Source organism: Mustela putorius, unplaced genomic scaffold (genome assembly GCF_011764305.1).
Source record: "Mustela putorius furo isolate JIRA1106 unplaced genomic scaffold, ASM1176430v1.1 tig00003858_pilon_pilon_pilon, whole genome shotgun sequence".
In the NCBI taxonomy this organism is placed as follows: domain Eukaryota; kingdom Metazoa; phylum Chordata; class Mammalia; order Carnivora; family Mustelidae; genus Mustela; species Mustela putorius.
The window spans coordinates 29,535,924-29,559,919 of NW_025422010.1; the positions used below are offsets into that span (position 1 = coordinate 29,535,924).

General features: G+C 39.1%; 1 protein-coding gene across 32 annotated transcripts in view; it reads left to right on the top strand.

Moving 5' to 3' along the window:
* The window catches only part of DTNA (dystrobrevin alpha), a 356,122-nt gene that overhangs the window by 169,684 nt on the left and 162,442 nt on the right, over nucleotides 1–23,996 (top strand). The window contains exon 1 of one of the 32 annotated variants that reach the window (XM_045065501.1): nucleotides 16,025–16,206. The exons of the other annotated variants lie outside the window; for them this stretch is intronic. The gene's annotated coding sequence lies outside the window, so the exon portion shown is untranslated. Of the gene's footprint in view, nucleotides 1–16,024; nucleotides 16,207–23,996 lie in introns of those variants that run through there. 32 annotated transcript variants of the gene reach the window in all.

A 23,996-nucleotide genomic window follows, 5' to 3' on the forward strand; every position in this document is an offset into this window, starting at 1 on the left:
TTGCTAGGTGTTGGACATACCGCTGAGCAACAGCAGAGATGCCTTCCCGGATCACATCCTGCTTATTGTCTGGTGTGCACGTGTATGAGACCCCAGCACAAAAGCCGTAAACTGCCCTTGAATGGGAAGACCAAAAGAGTCCAGGTGCCGACAGGCGGAATGTGACGCTAAAAATAGCAGCTAAAGGGATTGTACATATTCGTTTCTTTAAAAATGTAAAATAGTAAAATCTATAAATACCCCATCTATTAAAAAACAGAAAGATACAGGCCTGTGTCTTTGGTCTCCTGCTGTTATATGGATAACTTTTTCATATTACAGAGTGAAAAAGAATTTAAAAAAAAAAAGTATCATAGGTACACTGCGGTGCCTATCTTTGAGTAAAATAAATTTATAGTATCTTAGAAAAAACAATACTTCTATTCACAGCCCCAGGTTATGTCCCTGCTTGTTGAGTTATCTTTTGTGTGCCGATTTCCCCTTTAATTTCCCAGAAGAGTTTGCAGGATGCTATTTACCTTTATGTATGTATGATTTTTAAAACTGTGATCGTCAGAAGAATGGATGGAACAATGCTTTCCTATCAAAAACTAAGGATTATTATGTGTTTACAAAAGTTAATCATAACGTGCTTTGATGTTAGTGCATTCGTATGAGTGACAGTTTATCGTTTTAGCCTATATTTCAACCATCAGTTGATTTTTATAACTTTCAATACCTGACTTTTAAATCTGTACACTTTATTTCAGCAAAATCTTCCACTGTGAATCAGATAGTTTCAAATAATCAAAATAGATGAATACCTTAGCTCTCTTTCCTGTCACTCTTTACAATTCCGTAACAGTGGGCTGGAAGTTTTTCAGTGTTTATGTGTGTGTAGAATACACGTTCAGACTCAAATAAATATTTGCCATAATTTTTCTTCCAGTTCTAGCTGCATAGAAAGATAAGTGAAGTGGCTGTCTTTTTCTAAGAGCATGTTCTTATTATGACATTGTCCCTTTCTGACGTGTACGAATAGCTCTGAAGTTGAATTTCTTCCCAGACTAGTAGCATCCACAGAAGGCACATTTGGAGATTTAAAAAAAAAAAAAAAAAAAGGCTCATCGTGTTCCAGAGAAGGCTCCCTTCTTCCCATTCAGTGACTGCAAATGAGCCTCTCATGACCTCAATTTGGGAGAGTTCCGTTTGATACCTGCACAGACAGAGATCTGCTCGGCTCAGGAACCTCCTGCATGGTCAACAGTGCCACGCAGTAACACAAAGCATGCCACCTCCTGAATCCCTGGCAATTCCCCCAGCACTTCCAAGTCTCTTTGGCAAGAAACATTTGCAGACATTGAGTACAGTGGTAAAATTACCCGGATATAAACACCCTCCCATCCCCAACCCCAGCCCACACCCTCAACATTCCCACTCCCCCCCACACACTCCCCGACACCCCCACCATTCCCACTCCCCACTGTCTGTAGAGCAAAAAAGGGGCCTGAGAAGCAGGGCTTGTGAATCCCTGTCCCAGACGCAGTTCTTAAAGGGAATTCCTCCATCTGATAAAAAGGATTCCTCTGAGGTTTCCCACAGCCTCCAGCTCTGAGGCTCTTGTGTCGGTTGTACCTGCAAACATGAAGGTTGTCAGTCAAGTGTTATTAATCCGCGTTCTGAAAAATAGGGAAGTCCCCTGCGTTGTGTCCTACTTCATAACAAAGATAACAGTCTGGTTCGGCTCACGATTGCCTTCTCATTAAAATAGATCGTTTCCAAATTCACACACAGTCCTGCTTAATGTGGACTAAGTGCGGAAAGCTGTGGTTGCCTAGGAACCAGGGGAGGTGTGTCCAAGAGGCTGGAGGACATAAATGAGTAACTGAAACGTTGACTTTAGTTTCAGCTGGGTGACCTAAGCCTCGATTCAGCCCTAGCCATTCCAGACCTTTCTCATGGGTTGGTGAAACCGCTTCCTCAGAAGTAGCTCATTAAGTCATAACAATAAGAATTCGCATTTAATACAATATTCTTCTCGATGGTGTGATAGGGGACAAGAGAATGACTGAAAAGGCAACAAGAAGATCCTAACGTCTTTGATATACTGTGCCCAGAATAGAGAATGAATGTCTGCTGGGACTCATGTTCTCAAATGGCTTTTTCCAAATGTATATGGTTCTCTTCGATCGGTTTGGGAGAGGAATATATTTCAGTCTTCTTTTTTTTTTTTTTTTTAAGATTTTATTTATTTATTTGACAGACAGAGATCACAAGTAGGCAGAGAGGCAGGCAAGAGAGCAGGAAGCAGGCTCCCTGCTGAGCAGAGAGCCCGACACGGGGCTCGATCCCAGGACCCCGGGATCATGATCCAAGCTGAAGGTAGAGTCTTTAACCCACTGAGCCACCCAGGCGCCCCTCAGTCTTCTTTTTTTTAAAGATGTGTTTATTTATTTGAGAGAGAGAGAGGGAAAGAGAGCATGTTATTTCAGAGAATGGTTTCACTTTTTCACTCCTAATTCCCTTGACATGGTCCTTCACGTCTGCTTCTCAGTGCTTCCCGGGATGGAGACCCGAACCCCACTACCTCTTGAGGCTCTTCTTGGACCTTGATTCACCACCCAGCCTGTGCCTCAGCCACATGGAAACTTTTGCCATGTCCTCATCCACCAACATTTTCTTTTCTCCCTGTCAGCCTCTTATTTGGATGAAGGACCTTTCCCAGAAACCCCCTGTATTCCTTCTCTAGGGACGTTATAACAGATGATCGCAAACTTGGTGCTTAAAAATAACAGCTATCTGTTCTCTCGTGGTTCTGGAGGAGAGAATTCTGAAATCCAGATGTGGGCAGGGGCATGCTCCCTCTAAAGACTCTGGGGAAGACTCCTTCCTTGATTCTTCCTAACTTCTGGTGGCTCCAGTGATCGTTGGCTTCCTTGGCTTATATCTGAATCACTCAGATCTCTACCCCATTCTTCCCATGGCCTTCTTTTGAGTATTTTTTCTCATTGTCCTCTCCTCTTAGGATATAGTCATGGCACTTAAGGCCCACTTTAGCCCAGTATGAGTTCCTCTTGATCCTTAATTAAATACATCTGCAAAGACTATTTCCAAATGAGGCCACATTCCAAGTTTCTTGGCGACTATGAGTTTTTGAGGACCATCACTTATAATAGAATTCTCTAGAGAAACAGAACTAATAGGACATGTAGAGAAGGAGGTTTTTTTTTTTTAATCAGGGATTGACTCTCACGATTATGGAAGCTGAGAAGCCCCCATCTCTGCAAGGCCAGAGAACCAGGAAAGCCAATGAAGTAGGCTCTAGTATGAGTCCAAAGGCAAGAAAAGACCAATGTCCCAACTCAAAGACCATCAAGCAGAAAGAAAAAATTCTTTCTTGTTCAGCATTTCCTTCTATGCAAGCATTCAGCAGATTGTATGACTCAACCATATTGGGGAGGGCAATCTGCTTTACTAAATCTATCCATTGAAATGTTAATCTCATCCAGAAACACCCACAGAGACACATCCAGAATATTATTTAACAAAATATATGGGCACCCCATGGCCTAGTCAAGCTGGCACGTAAAATTAACCATCGCACTGCTCAATGCACTACACTCGCCCTAGCAGATTTCCCTTTATATTTTACTGGCACCACCGGTGAGGGGATTACAAGAGCAGTGATTGACTTTGACCCTTTCCTTGAGGCCTATGGTGGAAGTATGGATGAATGAAACGAGATGGGATTGGGAGGGAGACAAAGCCTAAGAGACTCTTAATCTCACAAAACAAACTGAGGGTTGCTGGGGGTAGGGGGGTTAGGGAGAGGGTGGTTGGGTTATGGACATTGGGGAGGGTATGTGATATGGTGAGTGGTGTGAAATGTGTAACCCTGATGATTCACAGACCTGTACCCCTGGGGCAAATAATACATTATATGTTAATAAAAATAATTAATAATAAAAAATTCTGCCAGCAAAGAAAAATGGATATTAGATAAGCAACAAATCCATTATATTTCCAAATATTTCTTTTTTATGAAATAGACCCATCTATATTAGTTTATGCCTTGTGTTTGCAAGTGACAAAAACAAATTTTTTTTTTAAATCACTCAGGCTAGGGGTGCCTGGGTGGCTCAGTGGGTGAAGCGTCTGCCTTGGGCTCAGGTCATGATCCCAAGATCCTGGGATCAAGCCCTGCACTAGGCTACCTGCTCAGCAGAGAGCCTGCTTCTCCCTCTCCCTGTACCGCCCACCCTGACCTGCTTGTGTTCTCTCTTTCTCCCCCAAATAAAAGCTTAAAAAAAAAAAATCACTTAGGCTAACAACAAAATAGGAATGGTTAGGCTTCAAATAAGGGTAGATTCAAAAGTTCAAAGGTTATGCTCAGGACCTTGTTTCTTACCCCTTTCTCAACCCTGTTTTCCTCTGGTGTTGAATTATTACTTAAGGAGCCTCTAACAATGCAATGATAAAGAAAGCTACCAGCACCTCCCATCATACAAAATCCACCCAGCCATAGACCACAGGGCAAGAGCTTAACTCTGCTTCCTACAGAACTTTGATTTGTGCTGCTTAAGTGCTTTATTCTTGATAAGTTCAGTGTACCCATGGATGATCCAATCAATACCTTCCTCATATCCAGAAATAAATCCCTCCACGTGACCTCAGCCATTACTTCTTTGAACCTGTCCGCCATCAGAAAAGCAAGCAAGATACCACCCTCTCCAAACACCACATTCTACCCTTCCAGCTCTTTTGTTCTGATCTCCACACTTGCTATTCTTTGCGTTTGTTACAGAATCTTTTTGTCTTGGTTCTTTCTCACTGTCCAATACCCATCTCCTGTCTTTACTTCCCTCTTTGCCTGGTTAGATTTTATGGTCCATCTCCTTTAATGTACCTTCAACTCCCTTGCATATCTTTCCTCCCGTCATATTCACCAGGCATAAGCCAAGCAGGGTAGATGAACCCCCTCACCTGACCTACCCATACGTTTTTGGTTGAGCTTTGTTAAAGCCACACATCTGAGCATCCTAGACTCATGATCACTGCATCAGATGTGCTTGCAACACTCTGTGGCTCTCCTACTCTCTCCGTAGCCACTCTCTAACTCTCCATAATGATTAGCTCATTATTTCTCCCCTTGCACAAAAATTCTTCTCCCCATTCCTCATTCTGAGCTAGCAACCTTGCTTCTTACTTCACTGAAATGATAGTAGTCACTAGATAGGAACCCCCTCTTGCCTTGCCTAATTGTACACATACACCCCCATTTTCATCCTCCTCTCCTATCACAGGCGAGGCAGTTTCTCTACATACACTCTGTATCTTGTCCCCATTTACCTTCTTAGGACTACACACATGCAGTCAGCTATTTTCTCTCCCATACCATCAGTCTCTCTGCCTTTAATGAGCCACTCTTCTCAGCATATAAATGTTTTCTAGAGTCTACTATATTTGAAATATTCTCTTGATTTTATGTTTCCTTTCACTGGCTCCCCTACATCTGCTCCCCTACAAATCCAGCTTTCTCTCCCCCCCCCACCAAAAAAATCATATACCTAATCTGACTCCACTTCCTTACCCCTCATTTTTCTGTCCCTCACCATTTCATGAAAAAGGTTTTCATTAAGGTGGTCATTATCGCCATATTCTAAAGCTAATGAATACTTTTCCTGTTCTCATCTTACTCAACATCTCAGTAGATTTCAACCCAAAGACCACCCCTTCCTTCTTGAAGAACTCCCATGTAGCTTCCATAGAAACACACTCACAAGGATTTCCTCTTACCTCCCTGGCCCTTTTCCTTAGAGAGGAGTCTTGAGTACGCTTCTCCATGTCCGTTCTCCTTTTACCAGGGCTTTAAAAAATATACCTACAGGGCGCCTGGGTGGCTCAGTGGGTTAAGCCACTGCCTTCGGCTCAGGTCATGATCTCAGGGTCTTGGGATCGAGTCCCGCATCGGTCTCTCTGCTCAGTAGGGAGCCTGCTTCCTCCTCTCTCTCTCTGCCGGCCTCTCTGCCTACTTGTGATCTCTCACTCTGTAAATAAATAAATAAAATCTTTAAAACACACACACACACACAAAAAACCAGGTTCTTGCCTGTACATCTCCATTCAAGCCCTATATTCAGGGCTTCAGGTAAATATAGACATAGCCTATGTGACATTACTGCTTAACTGACTTAGAGACATTTTGGATTCAACATTTTGCCTTATCCCACGTTGCATTTCCTCGGCGTGCTCCTGGAGCCAGCTTCCGGTCTGTAGTAGATGGCACCTCCATTTATTGCAGAATGCTAGGAGTTTTTCTTTATATTCTATTCTCACTCATCCTCCTTCATTCTATGTGTGACCGAGTGGTATCAATTCAGTCTCCAAAATATATTTTAAAATGCATGGACTTCTCACTGTCTCCACTGTCAGCATTTTAGTTCAGAGTCAACCGTTGACCCTCAGACTGGTGGCATGTTAAACACTCTTGCCCCTTTCCTGTCCATTCTCGAAGCCATAGCCAGGATTCTCTTTTAAAAACAGAAGTTGGAGTATGTTACCCTATGTTTTAAATCCTTCAAAACCTTCCCGTGATACTTCGAATAAAGTTTAGAGTCCCTCCAAAGCCCTAACCTACCAAATTTTCCATGCCATGACCCTCTGCCCTTTTTGCATAGTGCTCCAACCACACCGTTCTTCTGGTGTTCCTTGGAAACATCAGGCTCTTTCCCCTCAGGGACCTCAGGGACCTCACACATGCTCCTCCCTTTGCCTAAAAGACTCTTCCCCATTCTTCACAGGTGTCATCTCAAATATCACCTTCTTAGAGAGCATATTCTATCTTCATGCCCCATTCCAAGCCTGGACACAGACTGACGTACTGTGAAGCTAAGAGCAATTCTTAAAGCTTTCCTAAAATCTTGTTGGTAACAGAGATGTTGTAAGTCAGAATATGAAAATTAGTCATCAGCATCATTATTCCTTAGACCATTGTCATACCCTTCAGAGGGATCCTTATTGTCCATTTCCTCCCGGGCTGCAATGTTTTAGAAACTGCTTCCCCTACTGATAAGAATTCCCTATGACCTAGACCTTGTTACCCGTGGCCAGAAGTTACACCCATTCTCCCTGGCTGGAGTCACCAGACCCTTTCTCTTTCCAGTTAATAACTCACAGTTTTCCAGCTATGCCACCCATAATGAAGGGAGCGTTTTTGTTTTGTTTTTTTTTCCTCTGTTACACAGGGTGGCTTAATGTCTCTTCCTTCATCATTTTCTTGTGGAGTAGAGTATAATATAAACAGTAGCCCCATTAAAGTTTATTCCCCCCAAAAAGCATTGTTCCTCAAAGATAGTCATGAAGACTGTAGTTTCCTTTAGACTATGGAAAACACTACAGTTTTAAAAGTAATAATTCATTTTATTTTATTTCTCTTTTTTGCATTTTTACTTATTTTTATCATTCTTGAAGTATGTCTCCATGTGTGTTTTTAGTTAATTGAATTTTTAATTTTAATTCTAGTATAGTTAACATACGGTTTTTATATTCATTTCAGGTGTTCAGTACACTGATTGAATAAATCTATACATGGTTCAGTGCTCACAGTGATAAGTGGACTCTTTATCCCCATTGCCATTTCAACTGTTCAACCATCCATTTGAAAATCAAGCTACATAATTACTTAGAGACAGATACGGATAAGTAAATAGCAAAAATATTAATTGTGGCTAGTGAAAGTGTAAGTGAACAGAAAATATTTTGCATTACTTTCATTTTTTCATTGGTCTACACTGTTTATCAAAGATACTGGAAGGCCAAAATAGATAACACAAATAGTGTTTATGTTTAACACTTTGCATATTATTGCTAAAAGTAGGATAGTATGGGCAGGCGATCCAAGCCACAGGATCTGATATATGACTTAAGGTTTCTGTCTTCTGGATGTGTGTATATAGGAACATATAAACACATAACTGTGTTTCCACTGGGATGTAAAGTGTCTTTACGTATATGATGAATGCAAGTGGCTAACATCCTCCAAAAGACTATTCATCTGCGATGAACAAAGTAGAAACTAATGTCTCTCTGCCTTGTATTATTTACATGCCATAAGTTTGATATTATGTCAGGAGTCCTTTCCGGTGTCTCACCTGGCAAACACAAATTGTGGTCCCTTCAGTAAAAAATGAAGAAACACCTGCTCACCATTATTTATGTGCAATAGCCCTTCAAACACTTAAGTGCCTCCCTCCCAGGCTTCTAGGTTACTTCCCTTCCGGTTCATTGTTCACCATTGTACAATGCTTTCTCCAGTTTCTCCGTTGCACATTCACTGTGAGTGAGGCTCTAAACAGAACGCAGTGGCCTGATGTGGAATTAACCAATGTGAAATATGGAGCAAGGATAACCGTGAACTCCCTCGTGTCATATATGGGAACGTCTGACACATCAGATGAATGATCTCTACCGGTGCAGTGTTTCCCACCAGAGACATCCAGAAGGGTCTAAATTTCCTGATATCTTCATATCATGGGTCAATTTATATAAATGTGTTCAACTATCAAATGGACCCTTCTTCATTCATTCCAATAACGGAATTCATTTAGGTATAAGGAATGACATTTCAGACATTGATTTGTCACTCGTCTTAGTTTATTCAAAGAACTTTCTCCATTGTGTTTTTCTTCAGTGCTCTCTCTCTCTTATACCTCCTGGATGATTTTGCTATGTGTTCTCTTTAACCACATATGCTTCTTTCTTTTTTTAATCTTTTTCCTTAAGTTACCTTATATCCTTTTCCAATTTTTCAGTCTGTGTTTTCCTTAATAATTTCTTCTCCTACAGTCTTGCCTTTAATCATTCTCCTGACTTGCTTCATTTTATAATACGCTTTATTTTTATCAAAGTCAGCATCAATAATTAACTTTTTATTGAGTGCCTGCAGGGTACATAACATTGAACTTGCTTCCTAATCTCTCTATCTCATTACCTATGGTATATACACACATATTACTGGAAAAGCAGCTACTACCCATTGTCCCCCCTCACATTGCCACCAACTACCTAATTACTTATCCTTTCTCAGGAGTACATTACAGGGGAAGAGAAAACTCAGTAGCTTTTATCGCTCCTACATCTAATCTTGGTCACCGCATATGCTTTTAGGGTACATCAGGCATCCCTCCATCGAGCTGTAGCATGTATACTACGTGAATGTAGTTCAAGTGCCCAAATACAAAGTAAAAGAATCTGGGAAAATACACCTAATATCCCAGTAGCCAACTGCTTTCCAAGCTTGGGGCACCCTGAATGAGTGATTTCCTCCTCCTTTGTGTTCTGCTTAAACTGACCTAATTATCTATCTACTCCCGAAACAATTATTTTTTTTTCATATATTATATCTACAGCTATATTTTCTTTATCCATATTCTGTCTCCCCATCTAGGTTGTAGGCTATTTATATTCTTTGCCTACACCTATACAATATGTGGTTTGAGAAGATACTTAATTAAAATTTATGGAATTAGAATAAATCATCTTCTTTTAGAGTAAGTCACACAGAAGGGATTAAGAAATAATAATCTCTGTGTACTGCATATTCAGACTAAGAAAATGAATAATTTCAAGAGTAAATTCTCAGGAATAAGGCTGTTTCCTTGACTTTGTGAGTAGACTCGATTTTCAAGAATGTTCTTCCCTGTTCCCTCTAACTGAGAAAGAATATATTCTGTCAAACGAAGACATCATCATGACTGTGCAAACACACCTGGGTTTCCAGGATATAGAATTGTCACAGGGGATGACCAGACAAGTACTTCTTCCCCTGCCCCTACAAGTGACCTAAAAACTGCCACTCAAATCCCACAGATCTTCTGTTTTTTCAACAGAACACAAGGCCATAAAAGACCTCAGGGTCTATCAAGGAGCTCTGCCTAATTTTATGTCAATTTAAACTCACCAACTTCTTGAGCATCCTGACCTCTCAACTCTCTGGGAATCTTTTTTCACTGTGTTCTCCTCAGAACAGATTTTTGACATGAGGGAATATTTGCTGCTTCTCAGGATCCTCTCTGCTTTACTATCAAGTGAAAGGTGACTGTAGCAATGCCACCATGTGGATTCTCTCTGACAGAAAAATAAAAAATAAAACTGTGTTATCCACCTCCATGGAACTCCCACTCCTGCCTCAGACTCTGGAGCACATTGGTGGAGTTTCACAGAGGACACCAAACCAGCACTGGGAAGGAGCACCTCAGAGATGAATTCTCTTTGAGAGTCAGCAGGGTGAAATGAGAGAAAGCTGAGCGGACTCACAAAGATCTTCTGTCTGGTTCTTGCATGGGAAGAATTCGTAGCAGGACTTTGAGCCAGTCATCTCACCTCAGTTTCCTTGTCAATAAAACGAAATATTCCATTGAATTATAAGGATGGGTCTTCCAATTCCAAAATGCTATGCTTAAATAAGAAAAAAATAAAATTCTATACTTAAATTTTCTAACTTAAACTCAGTAATTCCCCCTCCTGCACAGGAACCTATTCTAAGGGAATAACCCAAGATATAACCCAAAATGTCCATACAAAGATATATTGTTTTATATAAAGAAACCTGGAAAAGACTAAATATATGTTTGACAATGAGGGATGGCTAAGTGAATTCTGATATCTCCAAATAGTGAAATTTTATGCAACTATTAAAAAATATTTTCCACGATTACCTCTTCGACCTCAGCCGCAGCAACATCTTCCTAGGAACATCGCCAAAGGCAAGGGAAGCAAGGGCAAAAATGAACTATTGGGATTTCATCAAGATCAAAAGCTTTTGCACAGCAAAGGAAACAATTAACAAAATCAAAAGACAACTGACAGAATGGGAGAAGATATTTGCAAACTACATATCAGATAAAGGACTAGTGTCCAAAATCTATAAAGAACTTAGCAAACTCAACACCCAAAGAACAAATAATCCAATCAAGAAATGGGCAGAGGACATGAACAGACATTTCTCCAAAGAAGACACCTAGATGGCCAACAGACACATGAAAAAGTGCTCCATGTCACTCAGCATCAGGGAAATACAAATCAAAACCACAATGAGATATCACCTCACACCAGTCAGAATGGCTAAAATCAACAAGTCAGGAAATGACAGATGCTGGCGAGGATGCGGAGAAAGGGGAACCCTCCTACACTGTTGGTGGGAATGCAAGCTGGTGCAGCCACTCTGGAAAACAGCATGGAGGTTCCTCAAAATGTTGAAAATAGAACTGCCCTATGACCCAGCAATTGCACTATTGGGTATTTACACTAAAGATACAAACGTAGTGATCAAAGGGTCACGTGCACCCGAATGTTTATAGCAGCAATGTCCACAATAGCCAAACTATGGAAAGAACCTAGATGTCCATCAACAGATGAATGGATCAAGAAGATGTGGTATATATACACAATGGAATACTATGCAGCCATCAAAAGAAATTTGAAATCTTGCCATTTGCGACAACATGGATGGAACTAGAGCGTATCATGCTTAGCGAAATAAGTCAAGCAGAGAAAGACAACTATCATATGATCTCCCTGATATGAGGAAGTGGTGATGCAACATGGGGGCTTAAGTAGGTAGGAGAAGAATCAGTGAAACAAGATGGGATTGGGAGGGAGACAAACCATATGTGACTCTTAATCTCACAAAACAAACTGAGGGTTGCTGGGGGGAGGGAGGTTGGGAGAAGGGGGGTGGGGTTATGGACATTGGGGAGGGTATGTGTTTTGGTGAGTGCTGTGAAGTGTGTAAATCTGGCGATTCACAGACCTGTACCCCTGGGGATAAAAATATATGTCTATAAAAAAATTAAAAAATTATTAAAAAGAAATATTTTCCACGAATCTGTAATATCATACTGTGTTTATTTTGCATGTCTTTCTTTAAGCAGAAGAAAACTGTAGTCAAAATTATCCAGGATTTTTAGTACATAAAATTAAGAAATACATCACAATGTCAATACTGGTTATCTCTGATAGTTAAATTATATGTGTTTTTAATGTTATTTCATAAATCTTTCTATATTTTTCAACTTCCCTGCATTGGATTTGTGATACTACCTTTCAGTGAGAAAATGGGCAAGTGATGTCACTTTTACTGTTAAGTTTAAAAACCAAGTGTGTTTTTCACTAAGGAAGAATCCAGACTATAATTGTGAATTTTGAAGAGATGACGAATCCAAACGCAGAAATTTGGGAATAAATTTCTATATGTGAACAAAACAAAATGATTGGGGGATCCCAATAAGTTACCTGTAGAATGTGTAGCCATCAATTTCACAGTGCTATTTAGACACAGATATTTATAGCCCCGTTAATACAATTCAAAAGAGGAGTGCGTGTTTTGAAAACATCTTAAGGGGGAAATAGAATATCTTGATATTGAGTTATATAAACCAAGATGCCTTGCAATAGCCTTGTTCTTTCATAAGAAATTTTCATGAGTAGAACAGATACTAATCCGATTAATATTTTTTAGGTCAGCCGCTCAAAGCAGCCCAAGAAACTATGTGCCTGCAAAAAATATTCAATAGATCACAATCTTTTATGTTGTTGCTGTGAACAAGCTCTCCTATTTGATTTAAACTAGTGCCCTGACAGTAAAGCTCTTTGTGGTATTATAAAATAACAATTTTAAGATGTGACCTGAAAAAAATAGATTTTGCAGAGGTTCAAATTGTCTTTGTCTTGTTTTTAATTTAACTGACATTAGCAGCCAGTTTGTTTTGGTTTGGTTTATTTTGTTTGTTTCTTTGTTTGGGGTTTTTTTTGTTTTTGTTTTTGGTAGCCTTGCTGCTTAACTCAAGGGTGTGACCTCTGAGCCCACATTGTTACCTTGAGTTTGTGGGATTTTAGGTGCCCTTGTGTCTGAAGAGAGAGTGGTGAAGCTAACAATCTTATAAGCTCTCTCCCAGGTCTATGCGTCCCCCTGGGCTTGGCACATCTTCCCAGGGTACGTTCTGAAGCATTATGTCTCAAAGACTATTTTTCCCTCGGTGATTGGATTCTTCATATGAAATTAAGTGGGTCACACCAGCATGGATCATGTTACAAATTTTGTTCCCACTGAGCAAGAAGTTAATTTTAACATTTGCAAAAGGGGGATTTGAGACCTTGTGAAACCAAACATATTGACATCATATTTCCCTAATGCTTAAGAGAGAGAATCAGACAAGTTGCTTAACATCTGACAAAAGTGGTATGCTAATGGTAGTTATGCTCTAGGAATAGTTTCCATTAACTAGATAAATGGTGGGCTCTTCAGTTTACAAAATGAGGAACCGTGAGATGCCTAACCAATCTGTAGGAGGAAAAAGACACAAAGTAAAGCCTCCTGAAGAAGTGAAGACAAGCAGTGAGTTTCTTTTCAATTAAGCCACACATGAGAGTAATTATGAATTATTGAAATCGTGGTTCCATTCGTCTTTCCTTCATCAACTGTCCTGAAGGATTAAGGGGCTCTGACTTTCCAGAGTATATGCTTCTTGCCTTTTTTTTTTTTTTTTTTTTGCCTGTTCTGCCTCACTTACATGCTTTATAGGACTGTGTCATCATGAGTCACAACGTTGAAGGATTTTTCAGAGTTGTACCCAGTACCAAAGCTATTTTAATAATCTCTACTGGTTTGTTGTAGGGATTTTTTTTTTAATGATAGAGAAATCTCACAAAGCACAACATTCATTTTATTCTTTATAGTAACTTTCTGCCATGAAAGTTCTTTATCTCCACCATAGGTTTTTGTTTTGTTGTTGTTGGTGGTGTTTCTTGGTTTGGGTTTTATTGTTTTTATTTTGTTTTTTTTAACCCTGGCTGCTGCTTTGCACTGCAAGGCTTCAAAGGGATTTTCATGCTAATTTTTCCATGTAGCTGGCTTTGGTGTCTGGTCATTTCCTGAGTTAGATGACTGGAGAAAAGCAACTAAGAAGTCTGTAGTGGTGAGCCCTTTATAGGCCCTGTTAAGGATCAGGATCAAGGTGACCTTTCAAAGGCTGCTGTTAAGCTAACACCTGTAAACTGTTAAAAATGTAATCTCTGTACATAATTTCTATTCTTAGGCTCTTTATGATGGCAATTCTTTATACCTCATTTTGATTTGAAAAAAACCTGCTAGTAACATATAAGCCACTTATTGAAAATTCGATATAAATATCAAAATGAACTGCTTTATTTCGTGTTTTTCATATTAAAAAGATTTTTTTAATTGACCAACTTTAATACTCTTTTTACAGTCCTTTTCACACTGGGAATATGTTAAAACCTTTTGACTGGTCAGCTCCTCTAGATGCTTTTTAAGTAGGAGCAGGCAATCCAGGCTGGTTGTCTAAAATGGTCACTGTATTATGCTCATATTATGAAGCATATAATTGAAAATGTGTATGTGGTTGAAAGTGACAGTTTTATCAGCAAGGGAAAGTCAGGAGTCAATGAGCTTTCTTGTCATCCTTCTTGTTCAAAACTCATAAACAATTTGGCTAAACAACACTAGTGGTAATTTATTGAGCACTTACTATGTTTCAAGCACAGTGCTTAGTATTTTCCTTGGGTTATCTCATTTAATTTCTTGTCATAACTCTTTAAAGTACAAATTTTACAAAATTTTAACAGGGTTTAGAGAGTTTAAATGGTCTATCCAAGATCACAAAGCTAGCCTGGGTAGAACTTCAAACCCACATCCGAGTAATTTCCTGGGTGCTCTTCCTAAGAGCTACTGTTGCCTGCCTCCCTTTGCAGCGTGGAATAATAAGGAAGAGCCTGTGCAAACCCCTCAGGGGTTGAACCACCACAGAGAATGCTATGAGCACAACGATGGAGGAGCTGAGCTTTCCTTCACTGTGCTGACACAGAGCTTTCATCCCTTGCTTCATCCATTCAAGCAATACCCAGTGAGCCCTACCTTATTCCAAACACTTTGCTAGTGTTACATGATAGGCAAAGATGAGTAAGACCCCATTCCCCTTCCTGGGCGGGTCCATGTCGAAAAAAAGAGAACAGATATGTCAATGAATTATTCTGAAATATGAGCTAAATTTGGAAAGTAAGCAAATCTGGGGAAGCAGGGGAGTGGCAGTGAGAACCCCAGGGATAAAGTAGCTGCTGGCTGGAGGGTAGAAAGTGGTAGCTATGAAGGATGTCCATGGTGGGAAGGAGAGACTGCAGCTGACGAGAGGTCAAGCCTGTTGCCCAGGCCTCCCGTCAGGCTTCCTTAAGTACTGGGAATAAACCAAAGGTGGTTCCTTAAATCATAATTACATAGCCATGGGTTTAGGGGGATGGGGCAGGACTCTTCAGAGTTGCTGTTGTCCTAACTCCAAAATTCCTACCCTTAAGATAGAGCCCCCAAGTATGGTTTGGTTCATTCTACCAGGCTGTGTCACCGCAGATCCAAATCTATGATCACTTGAAATAGGACTGACACTTAATCTGTTTAAGTAATGGTTAAACACAGGGTTAGATGAAAAGAAGAGGGAGAATTTTACCTCCCATCTCTGAGCTGTGATTAGAAGTTTGCTCTAGGAAAACACTTTGAGACTAGCCCTTCCTACCCTGATGCCGTGCTTTCAGCATCCATGTTGGCTGTATTATTTCACTTTTATATATATATTTAAAGGGGCTGTGAGATCATTGCTGCATTTCTCTATTGAGTTAGTAACTGGCAAAAATACTTGGTTGGAAGAAGTAGCAGCTAATGACCAGTATCTTGGATTAGTGGCGACTGAAGAATGCATATAGTTATTTTGTTTGTTTAAAGGCTTTGGGGGACCTCTTATTCTTACACCTCTGCTGTTCGTTTATCTTTTTTATTTTTTTCTTCCTTGCTCACGAAGTTGAGTCAGCACCAGAAACATATTCAAATTAGACTTGTCATACAGAAAAAAAAAAAAAAAAAACCACAAAACTCTGACTTTGTGAGGGTGGGTGGAGGGGGAAAAAGGCAACTTTTTGTCAGTCTTTTGTATTTCAGCAGCTGGATTCATTGCTACCATGGTAACGGACCACATGATGAGGTGTATTAGATTGCTGTGTGTTGAGCACAAGGGGAAGAATGAACACAGCGTTTTACTGAAGTTAAAGGTTGCTTTGGAGTTTCTTCTGTGGAAATGTGTAAGGTCAAATACTATGGCTCTCAGCATATGTAGGACTTTAGGGGAAGAATTAGGGGCAAGTTCGTGCAGTTCACTACAAAACCAGGTAAGGCACCACCGAATCTATGAAACTGAACTCTTCTGTTGCAGGAGCATAACTTGCTGCGTGGAATGTCACCGGCGCCCCCACCCCCTGCAGCCCTCCATGGGCACAGGACAAATTTCTCCTGTCCCCCTCCCACCCCCAGCTCCCTCCCCTCCGATTTCACCCTTTATTAATTTGAATGTCTGAAATGTTGTGAATTTCTCTAGTTCTTTGGTAGTGTGTGTGAGGGTGCGCGTGCAAATAAAAGAAGGAAAGCTGGAAAGAAGTAGGAAGAATGCCGTAATTTGAGTCTTCGGGTCAATGTAAAACTTGGGCAAAGTGCTTCCTTGCTTTGATCTTTGAAAATGGTCCCCTTTTCCGAGAGGACACCTGATGAGCGGCATCCGGGGTCCTAAGCTGTTTTGTCCAGTATACTAAATTAAGCCAGAGGACAAAGTCTTCCCACATGTTATTTTGTGTATTTCTCCTATCTGTGCATTTGTTCCTCTTGCATCATATTCCTGCCAGCCTCAACTCACAGGAGCGGTTCGGTGTTATCTATAGTTTTTACAGCATATTTTATTTCCATTAGTATTCTGTCCTTTCAGGCACTGTGGTTCTGTGTGCCTCGGAGGATTTAAAAATAGAAGCAAATACAATACGGGTTAGCATAAAGTGAACTCTAGCTTGGAGGCTGGAGAGAGCTGAATGTAAACAATGCAGGGTGGCGTGGGGAAGCAGCCATTCCCAGAGCTCAGAAGCCTCCTCCTGCGTTGTTTACTTGGCCCCCTAGCAGCTCGCTTCAAAAGAAGTGGCTTTTTGATATCCCCAGAGCAATTTAGAGGACCAGAAAATGTCTTGACTAGTAACTTACTCCTGCCTACTCCACGGTTTCTACTTGATGTTTGATGTCTGGTCTTTCTCTTAAGACATTAGGATTTACTTCAGGTTTTTTTTTAGCTGGGCTAACCCAGCCAGCTTTTCTGGACTCAGAACAAATAGAACAAAGTTGTCCTGGTAGCTTTAGGGACAAAGCCTGACCAAAACAGGAACAGACACCCCCCCCCCCTCCAACCCTCCACTCCCCCACCTCCCACACCCACACCCTCCCCCATTTCTCAGGTGGATTCACTCTCTACCTGGAGTGTTTTCATCAGAGAAAGTAGTATTTTCCTGGCTAAAATCAGTTATTTGCCACTAGACTGATTTGGATACAAGCCAAGCAAATGATCCCAAGTTTGGCCATATATCATTCTTTCTTCAAAAAGGGAAACAGATTTTCTGAAACCCATTCAGCCTCTGTGGTTTTCATTGTTATTTCCTTTGTCTCTCTGGTTTTTATACATCTGGGTCATCTTCTAAATTAGAGCAAGGAGTTATAATTACTTTTCAAAACAATTATTTTGGCCATAATTGCGAATAGAGGGCACTATTTCTATGATAACACATATCAAAAGCGTTATACTAACAGTGAACATGCGTAAAATGCCCGTATTGTGTCTGAAATTATTCTTTCCTTTTACCCTGTGTTGTTTGGCATATAGAACAAGCTATGAGCATCAGCTCTGAAACATCAAATATTTTCACAAGCATAAGTTGTTATTAGTTAAGAATAAGTTCCCAAGAAGGAGTGAAAGATGGCAACATATTTTAAAGTGTGAAGTTCTCAATACTGACAATATCTGAGGTAGAAAGTGATATATTAAAGGAAAAATAAAAGAGGGAGGGGGGCAAAGAATAAGGGAGAGAAAGTCAGAGAGAGACACAAAGAGAACACAAGAGAGACAGATGAGAAGTAAAGATAAACATGTAAATGATCTCTTAACCAAGCTATCTTCTTTCCCAGCTGTGCTGGCATGGGTTAAATCTCTCTTCATAAAAGAAGAGAGATGGAGTAGGTGGATGAGGTGGAATTACTGAAAAGTACTAGCATTCCACTATCCCGTATTTGAAATACTCGATCAGGCCTAGATCCGTTCTAGAACTGGAATGACAGATAACTATTTTTCAGTTCCGGCAGTTCCTATTGACTCTGTCCTACTGTTATGGGCTAAGATATCATCCGGCTGAGACATTAGAGTGAGATGTGTGTAAAAATGAATATATACCCAGATTTCTGTGATCTTTATATACACCTGACACTAGGCCATATGTACATGTCCGTTTCTCAGGTCTACATAACTGAGAGGTCCATATAATGCAAGATCCTTTTAAGTTTTGTTTTTTAAATAATAACTATATATTTAAGTTGTACAACATGATTCGGTACACACATATACATAGTGAAATGATTACCACAGTCAAGCTAATTAATGTATCTTTTCCTCACCTAGGTACTGCTTTTTGGTATGTGGTAAGAGCACTTGAGATCTACTCTCTTAGCAAATTTCCAGTGTGCAGTAATACAGTATTATTACCTATAGTCATTATGCTATACATTAGCTTTCTAGACTTATTTATCCCACATAACTGCAAAGTTGTACCTGCTGACCAACATTTCCTCATTCCCCCCCACCTCCCCATCTCTGGTAACCACCATTCTACCCTCTGCTTCAATGTATTTGACTTTTTTAGATTCCCCATGTAAGTAAGAACATGCGGTATTTTTCTTTCTGTGTCTGGCTTATTTCACTTAGTATAATGTCTTTAAGGTTCATTCATGTTGTTGCACATGGCATAATCTCCTTTACAAATACTCCATTGTATGAGTATACCACCATGTCTTTATCCATTCATATGTCAATAACACTTACATCATTTCCATATCTTGGTTATTGTGAATAATGCTGCAGTGAGCATCGGAGCACAGATATCTCTTCCATGGACTTATTTAACTTCCTTTGTGGATACACTCAGAAAAGATATTGCTGGATCATATGGTAGTTCTATTTTTAGTTTTTTGAGAAACCTCTACACTGTGTTCCATAATGGCTTTAAGGAAGTTTCTTTTCTAGTTGTTTTGATACTTACATTCTTAGGATGTGAAATGATTTTTGATATGCTCATTTTTAAATTAGAAATGTTGCCAAGGTGTTTTAATTAAATCGTATTTTTGTCAACATCTCTTTAAATCATGCTTTATTGTTCATTTTGAATGATTGGATGTGTTTCTGAGCATTTTAGCTTTAATTTCTAGAACTCCCTAACCTCTCAGACAAACAGCTAATTATCTACATCTACCTCTATTAAGGAGATAGATGTTCAACAGAGGCATGATGAAGAAGAATTGTAGTGACTATTATAGCTTCTTCAATAAAATTAATGGTAACTGTTGAACCCCAAGACAATATTTCTAAAGTAAAGTTCCATTTTTAGGTATTGCTATTTTTAAACCTATAACTTCACTAAAGTGTATTTTATTATTGACAACCACGTAATTTTTGCATAAAACGAATTGGACTTTTAAAAAATATTCTTAAATGTTTCATATGAAAAAAAAAAGTAATGACACCATGATGATGATCATGATGATAGTGGCCATAATGATTAATTCAGGGAATAAAATGGACTTTATTATAAAGCACTAAGCCCTGTATAGTGTAAAAGGCCAATGTTTCTAAAAAGAAAACAGAAATTCCTGAGGTGTTTGGGTTGCTCAGTTGTTTAAGCGTCTGCCTTCAGCTCAAGTCATGATCCCAGGGTCCTGGGATCAAGTCCCGTGTTGGCCTCTCTGCTCATTGGGGAGTCTGCTTCTTTCTATCCCTTCCCCCCACTTGTGCTCTCTCTCATGCACACTCTCTCTCTCAAATAAATGAATAAAATCTTTAAAAAAAAAAGTAGAAATTTCTAATGGGGGTATGATTTTCAGATATTTACTTTCTAATTTAATTAATTCCATTAATAACATTTAAAAACCTCTAACAATAGGTGAGTCTCCTATAGTTTCATCAGAGCTTATTATAAAGGATGTTGACTTTGTTCAATAAGCAATAGAGGCTTTCATCAGTAACAATTAAATTTACCAATAATTGTGCAGTGTGACAGTAAAAGAGTAAGCTCATTGCTGGTAGTGAATAATTTGTTTTAGTGTACAAAAAGGGAATAATCAACTGGTTCCATTCTCATAGTATTAGCCTGATAAATTTTAAAGTAATATTATTATAGTAATTCCCCACTACCTGGCATGCATATTATAAATATTCACTGTTGACACTACTTTAATATTTCAATCATCTTTTTAAATTCTAAATTTATTTATTTATTTTGAGAAAGAGAGAAAAAGAGAGGGCATGCACACAACCGGGGGAGTAACAGAGGGAGAAGGAGAGAGAGCATCTCAAGCAGACTACCACTGCATGTGAAGCTTGACATGGGGCCCAGTCTCACAACCCCGAGATTAGAAGCTGGTTTAAAATCAAGAGTTGGACATTTAACTGACTGAGCCACCCAGGAGCCCCCTTAAATGATTTGTTCTAAATAAATAACAATGTTTTATGTCTGAAATCTATTAATTTGGCTTCTTTGGGAGAAAATTATACTCCTTTTTTTTTTTTTGCCTCTACCTACCTTCATATGAAAGAAAATGCCATATGGATTGACAATTCCAACATGTAATGTGGTATATATAAAGTAGTAGAAGAAAATATGGAACTTGAGATGGAAAAGCATGTTTGCAAAGGCAGAAATCACAAAGGAATGGTTACATGAAAAGTTATTACACATCTGGATAGCTTCTACTATTATCAACATGACTTACCAGAATTGTACATTTTTTACCAAGGATGAACCTACACTGATACATCATAATCATGAAAAGATCATAGTTTACCTCAGGGTTCACTCATGACATTGTCCATCCTGTGGGTCTGGACAAATGTATAATGATATCTATCCATTATTATAACATCACACAGAGTATTTTCAGTGTCCTAAAAATCCTCTGTGCTCTGCCTTTTTATCTCTCCCTACTCCACCCTCTTTCCAGGAAACCACTGATCTTTTTATTGTCTCTATAGCTTTGCCTTTTGCCAGAATGTCATATAATTGGAATCATATATCATGTAGCCTTCTCAGATTGGCTTCCTCTACTTAGTAATACACATTTAAGGTTCCTTTGTGTCATATCATGTCATGTCTTGATAGCTCATTTCTTTTTAGCACTGAATAATACTACATTGTCTGGATGTATCACAGTTTATTTATTCATTCACCTACTGAAGGACATCTTGGTTGCTTCCAAGTTTGGGCGGTTATGATTAAGTCTTAATCCATGTTCAGGGTTTTGTATAGGCATAAGTTTTCAACTCCTTTGGGAAATAACGAGGAGTATGATTGCTGAGTCATATGGTAAGAGATGTTTAGTTTTGTAAGAAACTTCCACACTGTCTTCTTAAGTGGTTGTACCATTTTGAATTCCCACCAGCTATGAACGAGTATTCCTATTAGTCCACACGTCACCAGTATTTGGTGGTGTTGGTGTTCTGGACTTTGAGCATTCTAGTACTTGTACAGTGATATCTCATTGTTGTTTTAATTTGCCTCTTCCTAGTAACATATTATGTGAACATCTTTTCATATGCCTATTTGCCATCTGTATATCTTCTTTGGTAAAGTGTTTGTTTTGGGTCATTGGCCCATATTTTAATTGAGCTGTTTGCTTTTTTATTGTTGATTTTAAGAGTTCTTTGTATATCTTTGATAACAGTCCTTTATCTGATGTGTCTTTTGCAAATTTATTCTTCCAGTCTGTGGCTTGTCTTCTCATTCTCTTGAGATTGTCTTTCACAGAGCAGAAGTTTTTAATTTTAATGAAGCCTAGCTCATCAATTATTTCTTTCATGGATTGTCCTTTCACGTTATATAAAAATAGTTATTTTTAAAATACCTACAAATAAAACAACTATCATTTAATCCTTAGCAAATCTTTTTAAAAGAGAGAAGCAGGAGGAAGAGAGGGAGATAATACCCAATGTTAGGGAGGGTGTGGAAAATGCAAGCTCGCATACAATCCTATTGAAAGTACAAATTGATACTTTTGGAAGAGGGTAGGGCCAACATGGCAATGTGTATTAAAGGCTTTAATTACATACCTTTGGACCCAACAGTTCTACTACAAGGAAAATATCCTAACAAAATAAATAGTCAAACATATATTTACAGGTTTCTTTATTGTTATGCTGTTTATGTGTAAACAAGGGCAGCCATTCTGAAGAAGAAGAAAAAAAAAAGACCTGAGAAAGTAACAAACACACCAGCTTATATTTCTGCTCTGATAGCTATAAAGCCAAAAGAAGTCAGAGACATGGCCATATGCTTATCGAACTGTTCCACTTCTCTACTCTTTAGTATAAAACATGAATAGGCGGCATAATATAGAGAAAAGGGCCTTGGCTGGTTTAAGACTCAGAATGCCTGAGTGCTGCTATGGACCCGTTGAAATAATGTAAATATAGAAATATAAGGCATTATTAAAATATTAATGTTATGAAGTAGAAAATAAAAACATCTGTGGGTCCCTTTATCCATTTATTTGCATTTGTCTTCACAACTGATCTTGCAAATAAAAAGTCCAATATCAAATGGAAGAGAAAGGGTATATTGTTACAATTGCACCAGAAGGAAATGCCAAATGGTAAAACCTGGAATGCCTTGACTATGATAGAAAAGCAGTAAAATATTTTGGATAGAATATACTTCCCAATTATTATTGTTCAAAAATTAGTCAAAAGAAATTTCTGCTTACATAAGGATGAGCAGAGGATAATTGGTCTCAAATGTAAACCAGCCTTTAGGTGTAGTGCAGTGGGCAGAGCTCTAGTGCAGTGTTGGTCAGTAGAACCTTCCATGATGGGGTGCTTGGGTGGGTCAGTCCATTAAGCATCTGACTCTTGATTTCAGCTCAGATCATGATCTCAGTGTCATGGGATTGAGGCCCGTGTCAAGCCCAGTTTGGGTTCCACGCTCAACAAGTAGTCTGCTTGAGGATTCGCTCTCCCTTTGCCCCTCCCCACCCGGCACACACACATTTTTGCAATCTTTCTCTAAAATAAATAAGTAAGTATGAAAAAAAGAACCTTCCATGGTCTATGTCTGCACTGTCCAATGGTAACTACTAATCACCTGTAGTTGAGCCCTCAAAATATGGCCAGTGTCTTTGAGGAACTGTATATTTAATTTTATTTAATACTAAGTAATTTAAATTCAAATAGCCATCTGTGATTAGCAGTCTCTTACTGGACAGTGTGGCTCTAGAATTAAGGACAACAAATTGGGTCTTTTTTTTAATGCAGGGGTTCATTTCAGACATCTCTGATGAATAAGGGTGATAAAGGGCAAGAAGGTAAATATCTTTGTGAAATTTTCCTTTCATTCAAAGAAATACTTAACAGGGAGATCCTTTAATTCTGTGACTACAAGTTCAAGATTGTTCAGAGAAGTCTTGGTCTCAAATATTCTTTAGCCTTGCTCACTTAAGAATTCTAATGTTCACTCATTGTTTCACTTGCCAAAAGGAAAACACAAGTTGAATTTATGTATCATGTGTAAAAAAAAAAAAAAAAAAAATACTTTGTTTTTCTTTATTCTCACACTACTACCACTCTTACAATACTTCTGACACCAGATGTGTAGATTTCCTACTCCAAACAATTCTAACTGCCTGGAGTTACTGTCAGATCCCACAGGAGCAGGTCTCAGTCTCACAGGACTGTCGTTCCCACCTAACTCATATGCCAGTGATAAGTCCAGGTTATCACCTGTGTTTCTGACCAATTGGCCTTTCTGACCCTTTCAAAAGTTTCCATGACCCCCTCCTCAGATTTAATCATTTGCTAGAACAGCTCACAGAACTCAAGGAAATACTTACTTAATGT